The following is an 18,211-nucleotide window of genomic DNA, read 5'->3' as shown; positions in this document are numbered from 1 at the left end:
GTGAGCTTAATCTTTGGACAAAACCAAATGGGTTAATATTTTACTTTCAGCTCTGACTGAATTTTAGTTTCTTGATCTTCATTGACAATATCATTAATTTAGGAAGTGACCTCCCAGTCGAATTGAAGTAGACAAATAAGCTTCCACTCCTCAGTTAAGCTACTAGAAATTTTAAGTTCAAGTTCTTTAAATTGTGACTTAATAAATTTTAAATTGAGTAAGTTGAAAAGTTATCTGGAATGGTTGACTTACTCAGAACTGGTATTATAGTAGTTAACGTAAACTTAAAAACTAGAACTAGATGAAAAAAACCCCCAATTTTAGTTAACTAACAAAAGACAAACAACATTGTGAACTTGTAAAACTAAAATAAAAGCGGAGGAGATATACATGTTTATTCAGACTTTGAACGGCTCCAAGTCTGAGTCACTGCTTTTATAAAGTTCCACGTTTTAATTGTAATACCTGTACAGATTTTTTTTTTTATTCTTACCTCTGACATATGTCCTCCATAGAACAATATTTAAAAACACCTTTAAAACAGAACGAACGAAATTGAAATGAGAAAATTCACTCTTGAAGTTAAACTGAATTAAAAGCAAAAAGTCAAAATAACTCGGAATTTAAAAATTTCAAGATACGTAGTGTCAGCAGAAACAAGTTTCCATAAATAGCCGTTAAAGTTTAGTTGATAATATGGCTAGGACAGGGGTCGGCAACCTGCGGCTCTTTAGTCCTTATACTGCGGCTCCGCCTGGTTTGGGCAAATAAATTAGAAGCATTTAGCTGAAGTGTATTTTATTTATGTTAGTTCTTTTTAACTCGGAGTTCTAAATTGGAAGATTATTGTGATATTGAAATATAAAAATAAAATTATATTCTATTATTTTTTCATCGCTCAAAATAAGAGTCACACTCGCGGAAGCCGGTGTACCCGCCGAAACGCCGTGCATTTATCGAGACTTTCAACCCCAGGTAGGCCAATTATGGATCTTCGGATCCACATTATGTCAGCAGCTGTTCTCCACCGTGAACTATGTTAAAGACAAACACCGTTCACGCCTGACAGATGACAGCTTACAGTCCTGCGTAAACTGACTTCGTACAGCCCCGATTTGCGGACTCTGTGCGCAGAGGTTCAGGAGCAGAAGTCCCATTGTAAACACATCACGGCAGACCCGACGATGTTTCCATGAACATGCTTTTGAGCATCTCTTTATTGGGCACTTTTCTTTTCACACACGGTTGCTGTACGCATACAGCCGGCTGTAGCTTTTCAGCTCACAGCCCGACATACACCACCAACACAGCACAGATAGCTCAGACGTAAAGGCAGCGAGGCGTGATTGCGGGTGTCGCTCAGGTGCGTCCGCCTCCCCTGCAGCGGCGCCGCAAACCACGCCCCGCCGCACGCATTAACCAGGTAAAATACATAATTAGGCAGAATTTTGCAAATATCTATTTTTCATCTTTCAGCAGCATAGTGCTTTTTTCCAATTATTTTTTAAGAGTCAGGTCAAGGCTCCAACAGCCCAAAGGCGATATAAGGGTGGCGGCTGACAACAGTTTTTGTTTGCTACATGGATCATTTTAGTTCAGCTGGGTGTCTTTCCTTTTGTTATATTTCTTTAAGAGTTCAAAATGTGTTGATTACATAAATATAATTTAATTTTCTCTGTAGCACTTCATGGATTTCATAAGCAGCACACCTTAGTTGTTCACACAAAGCATAAAGATAAAAAACAATATATACAGTGTTATCCTCATTTTAGATGTCAAAAAGTATTTGCGGCTCCCAGTGTTTTCTTTTGCGTGGAAACCGGGTCCAAATGGCTCTTTGGGTGTAAAAGGTTGCAGACCCCTGGGCTAGGATAACATTAGATTAGCTTAGTTAAGCTAAGACTGCTAGCAGGGAGGGAAAGGGGTTTGTCGAGAGTAAAGGTAAGTCCACCTACTAGAAACTCTTTTAAGGATTAATGAGGAGTAAATGGGGGTAGGGGTCTGTCCTTAATGTCACGTGGGAATGTTTTACGGCTAACTAGTTAAATAGTAAGCCTCAAAGTTACGAGCTTGGGCAATTATAGCAAATACTATGTAAAATTATTTTCTAGTGCGTCCACAAATTGACTAGTTAGGACTTTTGGGCCCAGCTTGACCTAGTATGGCCTCTATTCCAACTATTTGGACAAATACCCCAACAAAAATCCTAATCTACTGGAGAAAAGAGCGACATCTAGGATGGCTTTCCATACCAGTCTATAAGATAAGCTAATGCTCCCTGGCTCTGTCGCATCATTTAATAACATAGCTAGTAGCAATGAGATGACTTTTATGGAAGAGGAAGAGGATCAGGGCCAAAATCTCTTTAATAATGTCAGAATTCTGACTTTTTTTTTTCTCAGAATGTCAGATTTTTCATAATTCTGAAATTAGAGTCAAAATTCTAAAAAACAACAACAACAAATAAACAGAAAGACTCCCACTCCTCCCGCCCCATGCAAATATCATTTTGTCCAGTTTCAGACAAATTAAAAGAAAATCTTCATCTTTTACATACCAGCATCTTAACCAAAACAAAGTTTTAAGTTCTTTAAACCTAGAGTTTTATTTACTTACGTGATAGTATTTTAATCTAGTTTTCTCAGCATTATTAACAACTGGTCTAACTGTCAGTGCTGTTTTTGCCTGTTTTTTTTGAAGATTTCAAGTGTGTATTACATGATTAAAAGGTTTTGTATTGCCCTTTTTTTGTGTTTAAGTTACATACAGAACAACAAAAATCTAGACAATAGGTGGTAGAATTTTTATATAAAAACGTGAGTGGGGAAATAAACAACTAAAAAATGAAACAAAAGTAAAAGCTCTGCAGTCAGAAGAAATTAGACAATGCACAGTAAAGAGATTTTTAAGAACCTTGTGTATCATCTGTACCCGATCCCATTAGATTTTGTTTAATACCTTAAAAAATATATTTTTTCCTAGCCGTTTGACATTTGAGAAGAACATTTGTTTTCCCAAAAGATGAGTACATTTCTGAGATCAGTGTTTTTTGTTGTTGTTTTTCCACGGCCCTCTTTTTTTTTTTTATTTACTTGTACTCTTGTGTTTGTTGTGTTGCTTCCACTAGAGGACACTGTTCCTCCAAAAACTGACGTCAGACTCTGCAGCCATGTTAGGATCAACCATAGTCTGTGGGATCAACAGGTAAGGCAGCCTGGTAAATACGTTGTTATACAGGTAATCACCGTAGATGTTTTAGATCCTTAGGCTGTTAATGGTGCTGTTAAAGTGTGGGTATAAACATAAAAATATGTGTATATTTATTTATATAAAAGTATTGGTAATATTGCCAATGACTCTTCACATTAATTATTTTCTTTAATACTTCTACCATCATCTACTGTCTATAAATACTGCATACAGAAAACTAGACACAATGATTTATTGATTAATAAATACAATTGAGTTTTTACTAATACAAAAATGAATAGGTTTTTTTTTTTGTCATTTTGCGTTGTATTTTTTCTGCTTGTGGATTGCATGTTTATGTATGTGACTTTGCATATTGCATCAGTTCCCAATTCTCTGGGCCTGACTGCTGACTCTCATCCTGCTTCAGAGAATTAATTTTTTTTTTTCTGAATACAACCGACCAAGTATGATTAGTTTATCAAACGTGTGCATATGTATTGCACGAGAGAGAGTCCTGAAAAAAGAGAAAAAAAAAGAAGAAGGGGGGGAAAAAGTGATATGATTAATTTACCAGCGTTCCGCAGGGTCAAGGAAATTGATGCAGGATAATTGGGCACATAGGGAATCCTTGGCAATTTGTGCTTTCAGACTCTACTTGAGAAATTAGATGTCAGTGCAAATGTGAAATTGCTCCTCAATGTTCTCAAAGATTCCATGAAAATTTAAATATAAATCTTAAGTATTTCCAGCAAAGGGATTCTTCCTTTTTTTTTGGTGCAAACTTGAAATGAAGCCCTGTGAAAATGATCTGAATGAAGTGAAAGTGTATGAGAGGGGAAAAAGACATCGAAGCTTGTGTAAAGTTTGGGGCTGCACTCCGAGGAAGATGTCAGGGCTGTTGCTCTCAGTAAAATCCTCATGCAAGAATTCATTAGATTCTTTCTGACAGGAAGTTTGAATTCATCTGAAGACGTGTAATTATAATATTCAAGATATGTACACCTATAATGTAGAATATAACTCAGATGGTGCAGTATAGCCTACTTTTTTCCCTTTGGGCTGTCAGCTTGGAAGCTACAATATACCAGTGTATGACGTGTGTTTGCATGAAGGGGAATAACTTACACAGGCGTGAATAGCTGATGTAAAACAGTTCAATCCCAAGACTGTTGATTGATAACGTTGTCATGGGTGTTTTAATTGGAAATAAATGAAAAAACTCTTATTCTGAAAAACACCCAGACTCCTATAATTTCAGTTCTTTTTTTTTGTTTTTTTGTTGTTGTAGCGGATATCAATGAGATTTAGCTCCAGTTACAAGGAACGCTGTAAACTGTTAAATCATAATCAGCATCATCGGCGTCATCATTACAGAATTTGATCAAAACTTGCGGGAGATTTGATGTTTGTATGCGAGATCAAGATAAACTGATTGCTCCAAACTCCTAGTTATATTTAAATGTTAGTGTTTATTCCTCGCGGACACACAGTGCAAAAGAAAATGCTAAACAAGAATATTTTTGGTAAGCATACTACATACTGACACTCTGAAAAACGCCTTCATTTGTCCTCATTAAAAGCTTAAAAGTCCATGAATAAATAATCATTAAAGAGGATACTCCCGCCCTCCTTTTTTCTTTTTTTTTTTTATCTTTGGCCTTATGCAAAATACACTCACTGACTAAATAAATATGCTCCATAAAGACTGTTTAGAAGTGTGGCCTCCTCCCCCCACCGCTTCCACATTTAGAAGGCTGACATGCACCTAAAGATCAGATCCTACATTGGCTGTTGGTTTTGGAGGGAAAAATTGGACCTCCGAGAGTCAACTTAATGCAATTAAGTGAGGATGATGAGTCTTTCTCTCTCTCCCTCTCTTTTTCTGTGCTGCTTGAATCGGTAAGCAAGGCGGAATCAAAACTTAAAGGCAAGAAGAAAAGAAAAGAGCCGGAGATGAGCGTGCACAGACCGGTCCCAGCGGTTTAATTATTTTAATTATCTCTCCTCTTTCAGCTTTCCTAAAAAAGAGGCCATTAAAGGATGCCCGTTTGGGTTAATCTGATTAAAAAAACAAGATGGAGGGAGAGATGAAAGGCTGCAGATGTCAGTGCTAATCAGGGGAGTTAAAACTACTATTTGTGAACTGGGACGGTTGTTAAAGTGGGTAGAAAGTGCGTGCAGCGTGAGTGTTTTTTTAAATGCGCTTTTCCTCACTTCAAAACACCTCCTTCTTGCAGCCTCTGTTGATAAACTTCCCTCTTATGCATCTTCTCAAACTAACGCCATGTTTAATTCTCCGCCGTGTTCTGTAACTGCGCTGGCAGCAGGTCAGGCGAGCACAGTGATGATGGGAGAGAAGTAATAAAAGTTTAAGTTGAGTCCCCAGCGGTATGGTTTGGTTTTCATAAAGGGAGGATGGCACTGGAGGAAGTGATAAAAGCAGCATTAGAAATTAGCAAATTTGGAGTGAGAGTTCCTTTTTTTCCTTTATTTGGTAAGACTGTGGAGAAAGTTGGCCACTAAGGTATGGGAGTATCGATCTGCCAGTTTCTTTGGTTTTATACTGAAACAAAAGCTAAGTGTGAAATGCTTCTTACTAAAGATTTTTTTTGCCAAGTTTAAATTTTCTCAGCATCCAAGAGTTTAAGGGCTGGCAAGTGTCTTGGAGACCAGAAAGTATAAAATGTTTGCACATCTTCTTTTAATTGTATATTGATCTTAAAGTTTCAACAACATATCTTCAGCACTGGAAACACATTGGTTTCATTTTCACTGTACTAACAGATTTTTTTTGGTGTGTGTGTGTGTATGCGTGTGTTTTATGAAAAAAGAAAACATCAATATTTCTGTCAACATATTAGCTTTTGATCGACAGAATGTTTATTGCACTATAATACATATTATTGCACAGACTTTATGTCACTCAGCAGGCCAAATGCAACGCTGTCAACTTTCATAATGCAAGGAGTTGTTAAAGTTCCTCTGACTGCAGAGCTTGACATTTGTTCAGGCAGGAATGAGCACAAAACAAGCACAGGTGTTGAGCCACAGCATGGCGAGAGAGGAGGGGAAAGGAGAGGGAGGAAAAAAAAACAAAAAAAACAAAGATCTACTTTCAAACTAAATCAAGCAGAAGGAATGTCCTGAGTGTGTACAGAGATGGACGGGAGCCCATGCAATATTAAAGCGCCGTGTCTGGCAATGCCAACCGTGCCACTCCTCTCCGCGGCTCCCGCCCTCCCGGCTTCCCGGCCATCGGCTCTTCCCTCAAGGTGACACTTCAAAGCGGGCACGCAGACGTGGCAGGCCTGGCTGTCGGCATGAAGCCAGCCCCCCAACCCCCACCCCTCATCCGCCACCTTCCTCCTCTTTCTCTCCCGCCTACCACCTATTCTAGCCCCCGTCTACTCCCCTCCACCACCGCCACCACCACCTCAAAGACACAGCTCCTTCCCCTGCTGGGCCAGGTCAGCGCCAAGATCCACACCGCTCGCCGCCTCGGGAGCCGCTGTCAAAAAACTCTTCTCCACGAGCTTAATTAATAACGGGCCATTCCTAATGCAAACCCTCTGAATCTGCAGCCTGTTTCCCTCCGATCCGATTGGTGAGCTCTGAGGCCTCGACAGAAGGCAGACAAGGAGAGGAGGGCTGGTTGGGGATGCTTCCAAATCATTTGAATTTCGATGATTGAGATTCACATGCATTATTCTCCGTGCTTTATAACCTATTTTCTGTGTTGTACAGTGTGCCTGCCTGCCCACCCGCCCGTCTGTCTGGGTGTTTTTTAAAGATGTCTCTCTTCTGCAGATGATTGGAGACATTCGAACCAAAGAATATGGGGCTGCTCTCCTCAGCCTGTCTGAGAGGCGGGGTAGGAGAAAACCTAAATGTCCACACATACACGCACACAGGCTGCATCAGCTGGGTCCAAGGCCTGTAATCACCTCTCAGACCTGAAGGGAGAATTTTACCGAGAGCGCCGTGATCGATATTTGCCAATCCGTCTGCCCGTATCAACCTCAAATAAAAGCAGAGAGCAGGAGACAAGGCAGCACAGGCAGGTCGTGGGGAGGTCTGCGGCACTCCCGTTTGATGTCTGTGAAAGCGCTCATCAGTGTGTGGAACCGGCCTCATCTTGGCACGCCGGGTCACCTGCCGCCTCACCCTGAGCAGCTCACGGCTGATTGTCTCACTGTCGGAGCGAGTGGGGTTGTTGTTTTCCGAGGTGAGAGGACGGATCTTTTCCAGCTAGCTGGGCTTCGTTTTTTTTTTTCCCTCCTCTTTTTTTTAATAGGGCCCCAGCTATGGCACCTCGCAGGCCTGCTCAGGCCGACATGCTGATGATGAGGAGGGGAACTCGTCCAGACCCACTCCTTCTCCTCCTCCTCCTCCTCTTCCTCCTCCTGCCAGTCCTGAGCTCATGTTGTTACTGTATTTTCATTCGCCACATGTGGTCCTCTGCCTTGTCCGTTGCATTCTTGATGGGCAGAGTGGGGGTGCAAAAAAAAGAGCAGGCTAAACAACCCTGTGAGCCTTGAGAAGCCATGGTTAAATGGTACACAGCTCAGAAACATAAGGTCTGCAAGTACGAGCTCAGTCACAAGAGCATTGCGGCATTTAGGGCAAGGAGCTGGTTGTGTTAGCTGACACACTGATATAATTAGGTCGTAATAAATAAGAAAGGCAACGGGGAGTGAGGGTGTGCCTCAACAGTGGCCATTAGAGAAACCACATGGGTTGCTTTTTAAGAAAAAAGTCACCCGTCTACCTGGAAATACGCACACTTTCTCTTCTTCCCGCTTGGTCTCGCACACATTTGCTCAGTGTCCTACTTGCAGAGTCCTTAAGAGTGTTGTTCCAAACCCCAGAAGCCCTGGCCCTTTAAGTGAGCTAACTGGGATGGTTGTACGCTCAAACCAACCTTAATTAGTACACTTACTGCACAGCGAGGGCAGGTATGAACTCGAGCCTCTGCACTGCAGTTTCCCTCAGATTAAGCCTCTTAGACGAGGCTGTAACCTCCCACAATGACTCAGTAATTAACTTCATTAGCTTCCCATTCTCTTTTTGGTTTGGCAAAGTGGGTTAGGCTTAGTTTTGGCCTCTGTTGAGATAATAGTCTTAGAAATCAGTTAATCTTGTCCGTCTGTGTTCTATCTCCTCTATCTCCACCGGAGTTGCTGTATTTCATGAGTGTTACCTGCTGTTCATCTCGGAGACACGCACATGCGCGAGCGGGTTGTAATGAGTCAGGCATCGGGTTTTAATAAGCAGAGCTTTACCCGTAGATCCTTCTGTGATTTGCATCCATGTCGGACACGAGGCGTAAAGCGAGGCTGATTGATTCATGGCTCGTCCTATATTGGAGCGAGAGAGAGGGAGAGAGAGATAGAGGAAGGCCGTAGATTTATTATCAAGCTCAGCGACAAAGGGAGGAAGAGAGTGTGCATATGTTAATCCGCTGGGTGAACGATGATCAAAGACTGGAACAAGCTGAGCCCTGCTGATCGCCTCGGGGCAAACGATGCTCTCCAAGCAGCTGGGAAAGTGTGCAGACGAGGAGTAAACAGATAGTTAGAAAAATCAATAGCTGAGGTTTTGGGCCATGGCTCGGTGTGAAGGTCAAAGTAGGCTGGTGTCCGCTGCGCGTGAAGGGAAGTCTAGAAACCAGGAGCGCTTTTAGGCCAATTTACAAGCAGTGATGTGTTTACAGCTGAGTTGTTTCCAGGAATGGAGTTGAATTTGAGGTTACGGCCGCTCTGGTCGTCTGAGTTTTATATATGTATAAAACACCATGAAAAAAAAATCTGATTTCTGGTTGATTCTTAAGGATTCAGTTCATGAGCAGTGCCCATGGGTGTGTGTGTGGAATATGTGGACCTCACGTCAGCTCATTTGGGCTTCAAAGGATGCAGGATTTTCTTTTTAGTGTCAGTACACCCTGCGTGGGTCTCGTTTGTTCATCATCTGTTATCCCACCATTTTCTTCACACTGACCTAAAGCATTCCCATGAGGCCTCTGCCTCGGATGCCCACACTGCCTGACTGCTTTAAGAATTTAAGCCATCCGTGTGATCCCGCCCTCGAAGATCATTTTTGGCTTGAATTATGAACTTCCTTCATTATAAACATCCAATTCTTCTGTGTGCTATGGAAGAAATGCAGATAAGCAAGCAAATTCTCTTTCATCAAAATTATCTGTTAAAAAAATCTATTATCTGTCAGCACTCTGTTTATTATGTATTCATATCTTTTGTTTGCCAATAGCTGAATAATTAAGGTTGCTTAGCTTTTTACCCCCAAACTTTGCCGTCTTTTGACTTTCTCCACTTCTGAAGCGGATTGTTTTTGTGATTAGTCACTTTGTTTAATCTGTTAATGATGGCGTCCCCTCAGGCTAAATGCCTGATTCGCGCTTACCGGCTTATTTATTCATTTGTACTTGTGACGTGTTAATCTGCATAAACGGCAAAGAGCTCCACGAGGACCCCCGAACGTCTCTCTGCACCTGTCAATTACAAGAAATCCAAGACAACAGGAAGCAGCCACCCTGGTCTCCTCACCTTGATCAGGGTAGAAGGCTGCCTGTCAATCAGCTCTCATCTTCCCCGTCCTGTCAGGGAGATACTGATATTCAAAGCTTCATCTCTACCTCAGGTCTGCGGCATTAATCGAAAAGAACTGCTGCTAATTAGAGTTGATTAAAGAAAGCGCTGTACGCCGGAGAAACCGACAATACAAAAGCAACATCATGCGGTGATTCTTTTCTTTTATTACTCTGGGGCAGTGGCTGACATCTTTAGGCTTGTGGCCACCTGTCATAGTCTGCATATATTAAATGCTCTATAATCACATATTTTGACCCAGCCATCATAGATTTCTTCATCGTGCAATGACTTTTGGAATGTGTCTCAATTATGTATTTTCTGGCAATCTAATTTTTGTCCATTTTTATTTGTACCATGTTGCAGCTGCCCAGTAATTTAATTGTGAGGACAACCCCTCATTGCCTTGCAGTGGCAGTGCATGAATTTACAGTGTTGCCTTGCTAACTGTCTGCACCTGACAAGGTATGGATGAGGGCAGTCCAATTAAGAGACACCAAATTATTTATAGTTTAATCGTTTAAAATAAAGCCAGTTTTCTAAAAACTCCAGGCCTAGGCCAAGAACCAAAAGTTTTGATTATCGAGTGGCGATTTTGAGAGTCAGCATGTAACTGAAGACTACACAAGAAAAACGCACACACTGAACATGGTGGTGTTTGTCACTGTTGTAGAAATTTAGTCTGGTAGAACAGAAGAGTTGAAACCGAAGACTCCCTCAGTCTTGCTCTGTGGTGCTTTATCTTTGTATCAAATGAATTGTAGACAAATGAAAAGTACCACACTGTAGTTTTTTTTCCTTGCCGTGTTTGAGGGCTCCACAACATGCAACCACTTTGAGGATGCTGGGCCTAGATCTAGGTAATTTTTGCTACTTATAGAGTGCAGCTGGAGAAATGAAGCAAAGCTCGTCTTGGTTAAAGCAGTTTGAGCATTTTTGGTAGTCAGGTGATACCTTACGCCTTTACACCTTGAGCGAGGTCATAAATCGCAGACTGTTTCATCATTTACGTGCAACCTCGTGTGAGGAGGGGGAGAATGATCCAAATGAAGAATATTGAAAAGCACTATGCATACTATTCACAGGTTTTGACTAAACTGCCAGGAGAATGAATGTGCACAGTACATCTAAAAAGGAAGAACTCTCTGCAGATGACCTCTTCTGCAGAGTGGCCATTAGCAAATCCTCCGGTTTGTTGTTGGACAGTCTGAGACCTATAATTTACTGCAGCACAGTTCGCTTAGCCCTACAGCAGGCCTCTGGTTATCAGATGCAAATTTTCCCAAATGAAACGAATGGGAAATATCAACAAGCTCTGAGTAATTGCAGCTGATAAAAAATGCATGGGGGTTGTGGTGCCGGACTCGATTCCTGCAGAAGCAGGGAAGTTATCTCTCATTACCCAGACTGTGATAAAGCACATCGACTTCGCCATCAAGCCAAAGCAATGCATTCAGCTCCGTCTAATAAAGCCTGTCTACCACGCGTTTCCTTGTGAAAGCCATTCGAAGGAGTTTGTTACGTACAAGAATATTGTTAGTGGCTGCAACGATTAATTTTGTTGCTCTCTGCTTTTGACGTTTGCCTCTATAGCTAAAAGTCTATGCATGTGAAGTTTAGATGTTTTATTCATTGTGAAACTTAATTTATATACAAGTATAAATGTACACTGTGAAAATCTCACTCTAACAACCTCCACAGCACACTTAAAAACTACAGTCTTTTGCAATTCGTCATCCGCGTACTGAGGGGTTACAACATCAGCTTCTTTTCTTTTCTTTTTTCTTTTTTTTAACTGTGCCACAATGCAAGAATTTAGTCCTTCTATCCATCACCAGAGTAAGTAAAAGAGTCATGACAAGCTCTGATTCAATCTGCCATGCAAAACAGCTGTTTGCTCCAAGAAACTTGAATAATAAAGAGGGTGACATGACGGCTGTCGCAGTGAGCACAGCTGGAGATCCAAAACCAAAACCACGACACTATAAGGAATGAAGGAGGCTGATTTCAGAGCAACGATAAGCAGATTTTTTTTGTGCTTACAGGACACGAGTCTAAACTGTGGAGATTTGAAAAATATTCCAAATTGAAAAGCAAATACAGATTGAAAATCTAGGAAGTTTCTTAGCTCTTTTACTGCTTCTTACATAAACTCACTGTGACTATTTCTGTTGTTTATTTCTCAACCTTTTCATCTGTGCATTACTGTAGTTTGTGCTAAGATGTTTGCAAAACTAAACGCAGCTTCAGATATACTTTAAATTGAATGATAATCAAAAAATTCTCCCTCTGCTAAACTACGTTGTAAATGTAATATAAGTGCATTATCATACTCATCATATTGGCCTAATACAAACCCACAGTTAAGTCACAGCAGTCAAATCTATATTTTTGTACCCTGTGTGTCTAAATCTCATTGTGCATTCATGCAGTGTTGGAATAACGTAAAAAATTAATTTCCAACTGGGAAAATTCACGTGAACTCTTCCTCAAGTTGTATTTAAAAAAAAAACAGATACAATTTTGGCAACTTGTTGATGTCCTACACCAAAACACGGTGAATGAAAATAAATTTGTCAAATCAAATCATAGAATGGTGGAAAAATTGCAGGTAAGGTACAGCTGTGTTTTTATTATTACTCCTTATACTGGAAACTCAGCTTCCAGCATGTTTTGTAAACACTCTGAGTATTAAAATTCAACAAATTTTATATGTAGCGTCCGTGTTGTTTCCACATTCTGGCTTTAAAAACGCACGAACACACTAAAATTGGAGAAACAACTTTTCAGTTCTGAACAGTGACTGCAGCTGTATGTGAGACAGTGAAGTAGTTCGAAAACAACGCATTACTACTGGAGGATTTCAAAGCTCTGAAATAAAAGAAATTTAATACCTTCCTGGCACAAAAACCCCTGCAAAAAAACAAAAACAACAAAATTTTAAAGTATATTTTGGAAAATGTTGGGCAGTTGAGCAAAGTATACTTGTAATAAACACCAGACACCTGCAAAAATCAAGTTTTTAATATTCACCGTGCCGCTCGAGCTGTCAGAAGACGCTGCCTGCTTGATGGCAGATTAACTGTGAACTTAGAGATCTGCCTGTATGATGCCCATGCATGCAGACGGGGAAAAAAAACAACTTCATATCTCAACAAGGGTTAACGCTTGTGGCAGTGCACTGACGTCAACAGCTGTTCTCAAACAAGCCCTTTGATGACTCATTGACAGCAGAAGCTCCGGATTGCCACTTTCACTAACTGGGGAAATGTCAGCGTCTGTGCTCGACTGAGGCTGATCACAGTCCCCTACAGCTCCCGCCTGCCAGAACAAGGCAGTGATGAAATAGCTTCGGTGTTAATGGATGTGAGAGCAATCTTGACCCTTTCCAAAGAGCAGGCTCTCTCTCTCCATTAAAAGGGGCCCTTGCTTTGGTTGGGATCAGAGCATTGGCTCTCTCTGTGCCATGGGGAGTAACCAGACAAAGGTAATTGTACGCCTCCTTTGCCCCTCCACCTCCACACCAGGACTCTGGGGAGAGCCCGTGGAGGACACAGACTTTGAAATGGAGCGAAAACACACCCAGACAAGCAATGATTAGGTTATTAGTGCCGAGGTGACTAATTACCTAAATGTACTGTCAAAATGGGGAGCAGGAGGGGGTGTTGAGCTGCAAGGTGAGGAGAGGAGAGCAGAGCAAAGGTGGAGTGTTTGGAGAAACTCAGGTTTATCTCCTCTCTCCCCCTTCCCCAGGCAGGGCTGCAGGGGTGGGTCCCTCGCTATGTCTCTCTTTCCCTGCGGCATCCCCCCAGCCTGCTGCTCAGCTCCCAGTGACATCTGCTCGTAGCACTGCGTGTCCTCCCCCCCTCCAGCCCCTCGGACGCTGGAGTACCACACAACACATGCCTCCCCGTGCAGATGTTCGGGTCCCTGGGTCCTCCCTGCGTGGATCGCGTTGGGCCCGTTTGATGTGTGATGAAACGGAATCGAGCGAGCCACTCGGGGACCTGGGGAGCAAAGTGGGGAGAGTGGGGGGTGACGTTGGGTACCAGGGAAAACATGAGAGCCAGGGAAGGAGGTGGGGAAGAGTACAGTGAAAATGGGATGTTGGGCTACGTCTCATTATAATATGAATCAGAGGCCAGGCACAGACCACAGGGCTGAGATGCTGCTTCACTGAAAGTCTGAAACGCTCAGGAGGAAGATGAGAATGGAGCAGAAGGAAGGACATAAAAAGCAAAAAAGGAAAAGAAAATAAATGAGACAAGAAGAAGATAATAAAAATGGAGGAATTAGGGAGAAGGGGGAGATAGGAAGGGAAGAGTGAAAAAGACTGTAAAAGAAAAAAGGAAGAAAAGTAGAGGAGATGGTTAAAAAACATATGAACTGAGAAAAGAGGAAACAAAGTTGAAATTAGAAGAAACATCAGTGCAGGAGGTCAAGTCAATGTGAGGGAAAGAGAGAAAGGAAATTAGAGGAAATGCTAGGAGAAAAGAAGGAAATGCAGTTAAAGGAAGTTTTGGGGGAAGGGCGAAAGAGGAAGAAATTAGAGAACTGGGAAGAAAGAAAGAGCAGAAATGAGAACATGAGAGGAAAAAGGAAAGTAAATTAGAGCAGAAGAAATTAATAAAATTAAATGAGAAAAAGAGAAACAGTGAGAATGGAAAAGTGGGTTCATGAGAAAATGAGAACAGCAAAGTAGATTTTAAAAAAGACAAACTTATGAAGGTAAAGAGAAGGAAATGAGACAAAGGGTGTGGGCATGGAAAAGCATGTAAAGGACGATGGGTAAAAAAGACAGGAAACAGGTAATGATGTTTGAAAAGAAGAAATGATGATACAAATAGGTAAGAGGAGATTTTATAGTGAGAAGTGAGGAAGCAAGGTGGCAGGAAATGAGATAAAAGGAATTAAGTTGAAAGTAAAATAAGAAAAAGAGGAAGAAATTATGAAAAGGGATACCAGAGGGACTCATAGCGGGGGGGAAAACATATATGAGAGAAAATGAAATGCGAGGAAGGAGGAAAAGGGATTAGATTAAAGAAAAAGAAGCAAGAGGATGGCAAAGGAAAGAAGATACTGAGGAGGGAAGTGTAAAAAGAAGAAGTAAGAAATAAGGGAAATGAAATGAAGGTGATACAAGTAGAACATGGGTGAAAGAGAAAAGGAAATGAAAAATCTGAAATGAAAGAGGAGAAGAAAATGAGAAAAGACACAAAAACATAAGAAGGAAGGAGGGGTAAGTGAAGGAAAGGATGAGATAAAACAAGAGGAACCAAATGGGAATGTAAAGCATGGCAGAAAAGCAGAAACCAGAAATGAGAAGAAGGAAGAAGTGACCAGAGGAGGAGGAAGAAAGTCAGAGGGAAGTAGATGAGAAGAAATATAAAAGATAGGCAGAGTGAACAAACAAGAAAAGAAAAGATAAACAGTAAGCAGAGAAACCAAGAGGAAAATAAATGAAAGCAAGGAGCGAAAAAAGAATGCAAATCAGAGAAACTGTGATAGGAGGAGAGAAAGCCGAGTCTTCGAGCTGGTCTCAGTGTTCTCTCATCTCCTTTCTGTCTTTTTTTTTTCTCCAACATGGCTTCCTTCCCTCCACTCTTTGCTCTGTGTTGCTCTATATTCATTTACCACAGCATCTCTCTCTCTGCCTAATCTTGCTCCCTGTGCAGTATGTTAATTATTGTTGTGGAAGAACAGAAATTTAATGACAAGGATGATGAGGATGATGCGATCATGATTGCCACTTAGTGCGGGCAGTGCTGCGCCTCGTAGGAGAAAAGTTTAACAGGAGGAAGTGGGTGAAGAAGCGCTGACGGGTGGGGGATTCAGGTGAAGTCAATGGATAGGTTAGCAGTTAAAGATCAAAGTGAAAAACAAAGGCGGATTTCAAACGGGCCCAGAGAGCTTGGCAACAGACCCGCGGCTCCTCTGATAATACTTAGATCTATAAATGTTCCTTTTTTTATTTATTTATTTTCTTATTTATTTTTAAAATTATTCATCGCCATAATAATTTGGGCCTAACAAGCACTTGAGGGAGACGGCTTCCTTTTGCATCTCTCTCCCCCATTTCCTTAGTTCCCTGCGCCGTGGTGCTGGGAGCTCAGGGATTTGGGGGCACTATTAGAGAGAATTTCTTTTATTTGCTGCTAATGAATGATATGCATGATACTATTTTCTTTTTTCTTGTGTACTTTGTGGGGGTAACTGCGAGGATTGGGGCAGGAGCTGGAGAATTGGACTCTTTTTCAAGGCTTTGTTCGCTTAACCCTCTTCTCGCCTTCCGAGCGAGTGCACAAGGTTGTTATCATCACTTTGCCAGATTTCCAATTCAAATATGTTATCATACTTCACTTGACATCACTGATATGGCATAGTTTGACTTTGTTTTGCTATTTTCAGTCACACTTTATGTTAATGAATTATGGGTTAACTGGTTTGTAGAGACAGTGAGCGGCGCAGCAGGTCTGTAAACAGCTCTGCCACAGAAATAACTGCAATTTCCATTGTTCTTAACTGTTCTTCATTCTTTAAAAAAATTGAGTTCAGTTTCATCGGCACAACCAAAGTGTTTGTGCTCTGTGCCCACACTGTACTGAACTGATCAAGCAGTCGCAACATGGGCGCTAACACTAACATTAAGAGAGAAGCCTGCTTTATTTAAACACGATGGCCACGTCAGACAGACCTGTTGACCAGCACAGACAAAAGCAGGAGAAGAAGCCAATTTGTTATCAGTCTTCTGTCAGTCTGTGATTGAATGGGGTCAAGTTGGCAATTACACACAATCTGGTTCAGATAATACAGAAACAAACTGTGATAAATTGTTAAAGATATCTATTGCTGCAAAGAAAGAAATTCACATTTAACAGAACTGCACATTTAACTATTACATTTGCAATTAGCAACATTCATGTTCTATAGAACTATAATCAATTCAATTCAATTTATTTATATAGTGCCAAATCACAACAACAGTTGTGAGGTGCTTTATATTCTAAGACACTACAATATTAGAGAGAAACCCCGCAAATCAAATGATCCTCTTTGAGCATAACTTGAGCATAACAGTGAGAAGGTGTGAAGGAAAAACTCCCTTTTAACAGGAAGAAACCACCAACACAACGAGGCTGAGGGAGGGGCAGCCATCTGCTTCAACTGGTTAAGTATGAAGCAAGAAAGACAGGACAAAAAACATGTTGTGGAGGATTAATAATAACTAATAACCAGAATAGAACTAGCTGCCAGCCAGCTGATTCGAGTCCCCTCAAACACTTATTCAAACTGATTGAAACGTGAGCAGTTATTCTGCATTTATAAATTAGATAACAATTATTTGTAAACCTTTAACATTCTCTCTTAGATTGATTGCAGTCAGTTCAAGTTTAACAGATTGTGACTGTTTGCAGAGAGATTTCTTCCTACCAGGCAATATGAGCCCCATTATTCATAGTATTCCCACAGTAGTTTTATTTATATAATGTAATAATTTCAATATTTGGTGTCACTATATTGATATGATATCACATCACAAAATATCGCGATACCGTGCTGTGTCGATTTTGTTTCTGCCACCCTTACAGTAAAAATGCTGTAAAGAATTTTCTGGATCTTCTATTTTATAAAATTGCTGTATTTCAGTCATATATTTTTAACAGCCATTAAGCATTAAAGATGCTTTTCAGATCAAGAATTGATCAAATATGCTATGCGCCTTCAACGAGACAATTAATGCTACTTGTTGCTTTTTCAGTAAATGCATTGTGATGGGATTCATTAGTCCACGTCCCCTTTTTACCTCAGACTCAGTTTTAGAAGCAGATATTTATTACCATTCAGGTGAGAGCCTTTTACCCTCCTTTGCTTGAGTGCATTCATATCAACTATTTGCTGTCAGCAGAAAAATATTATAGGCCTTAATATGGCCTATAATATGGGGGTGGGGGGTGGGTGTTTAAAAAAAAAAGCTGAAAACAAACCAAATGACTCGTTAAATCTGACATTTTTGCCGTCTAGTCTCCTGGTGCCGTACTTTCTAAAGTATTATTCTGCTGTTTATGCTGAGATGCTGCGATTGGCTGGGGAAACACTGACCTTCACCTTTCTATGCAGAAATAATGCAAATACCTTTTAAAGTGGCGCCTCGGTGGAGTTTTTGTACAACACTCACACAGACACACGCACACAGACATAGGAACATAAACTATTTTGCCTGAAGTGATGGCTGCAGTACTGTATTTCAAATGTTAAAACAGCAGCACGCATGAGTGTGCTCTGTACCGGCGTAAACATGGCCTGATAATGACCTCCCTCCTGACTGGAAAGAGATGCTCCTCCTCGACTGTCCCTCCTCGCTTCTCCTTTTTCTTCTTTGAGTATCCCAGAACTTTGAAGTTGCCTCTGTGCCA

General features: G+C 41.1%; 1 long non-coding RNA gene across 5 annotated transcripts in view; it reads left to right on the top strand.

Moving 5' to 3' along the window:
* Positions 1 to 1,864: 1,864 nt before the first annotated feature.
* The window catches only part of LOC102080363 (uncharacterized), a 58,693-nt gene continuing 42,346 nt past the window's right edge, over positions 1,865 to 18,211 (top strand). For all 5 annotated transcript variants that reach the window (XR_003220833.1, XR_001223917.2, XR_003220834.1 and 2 more), the window contains exons 1-2: positions 1,865 to 1,941; positions 3,128 to 3,204. This is a non-coding gene — a long non-coding RNA (uncharacterized LOC102080363). The remainder of the gene's footprint in view (positions 1,942 to 3,127; positions 3,205 to 18,211) is intronic.

Source organism: Oreochromis niloticus, linkage group LG7, assembly GCF_001858045.2.
Source record: "Oreochromis niloticus isolate F11D_XX linkage group LG7, O_niloticus_UMD_NMBU, whole genome shotgun sequence".
Classification (NCBI taxonomy): Eukaryota; Metazoa; Chordata; class Actinopteri; order Cichliformes; family Cichlidae; genus Oreochromis; species Oreochromis niloticus.
The sequence above is the reverse complement of the archived record's forward strand: the minus strand, read 5'-3'. Positions and strand labels throughout refer to the sequence as shown.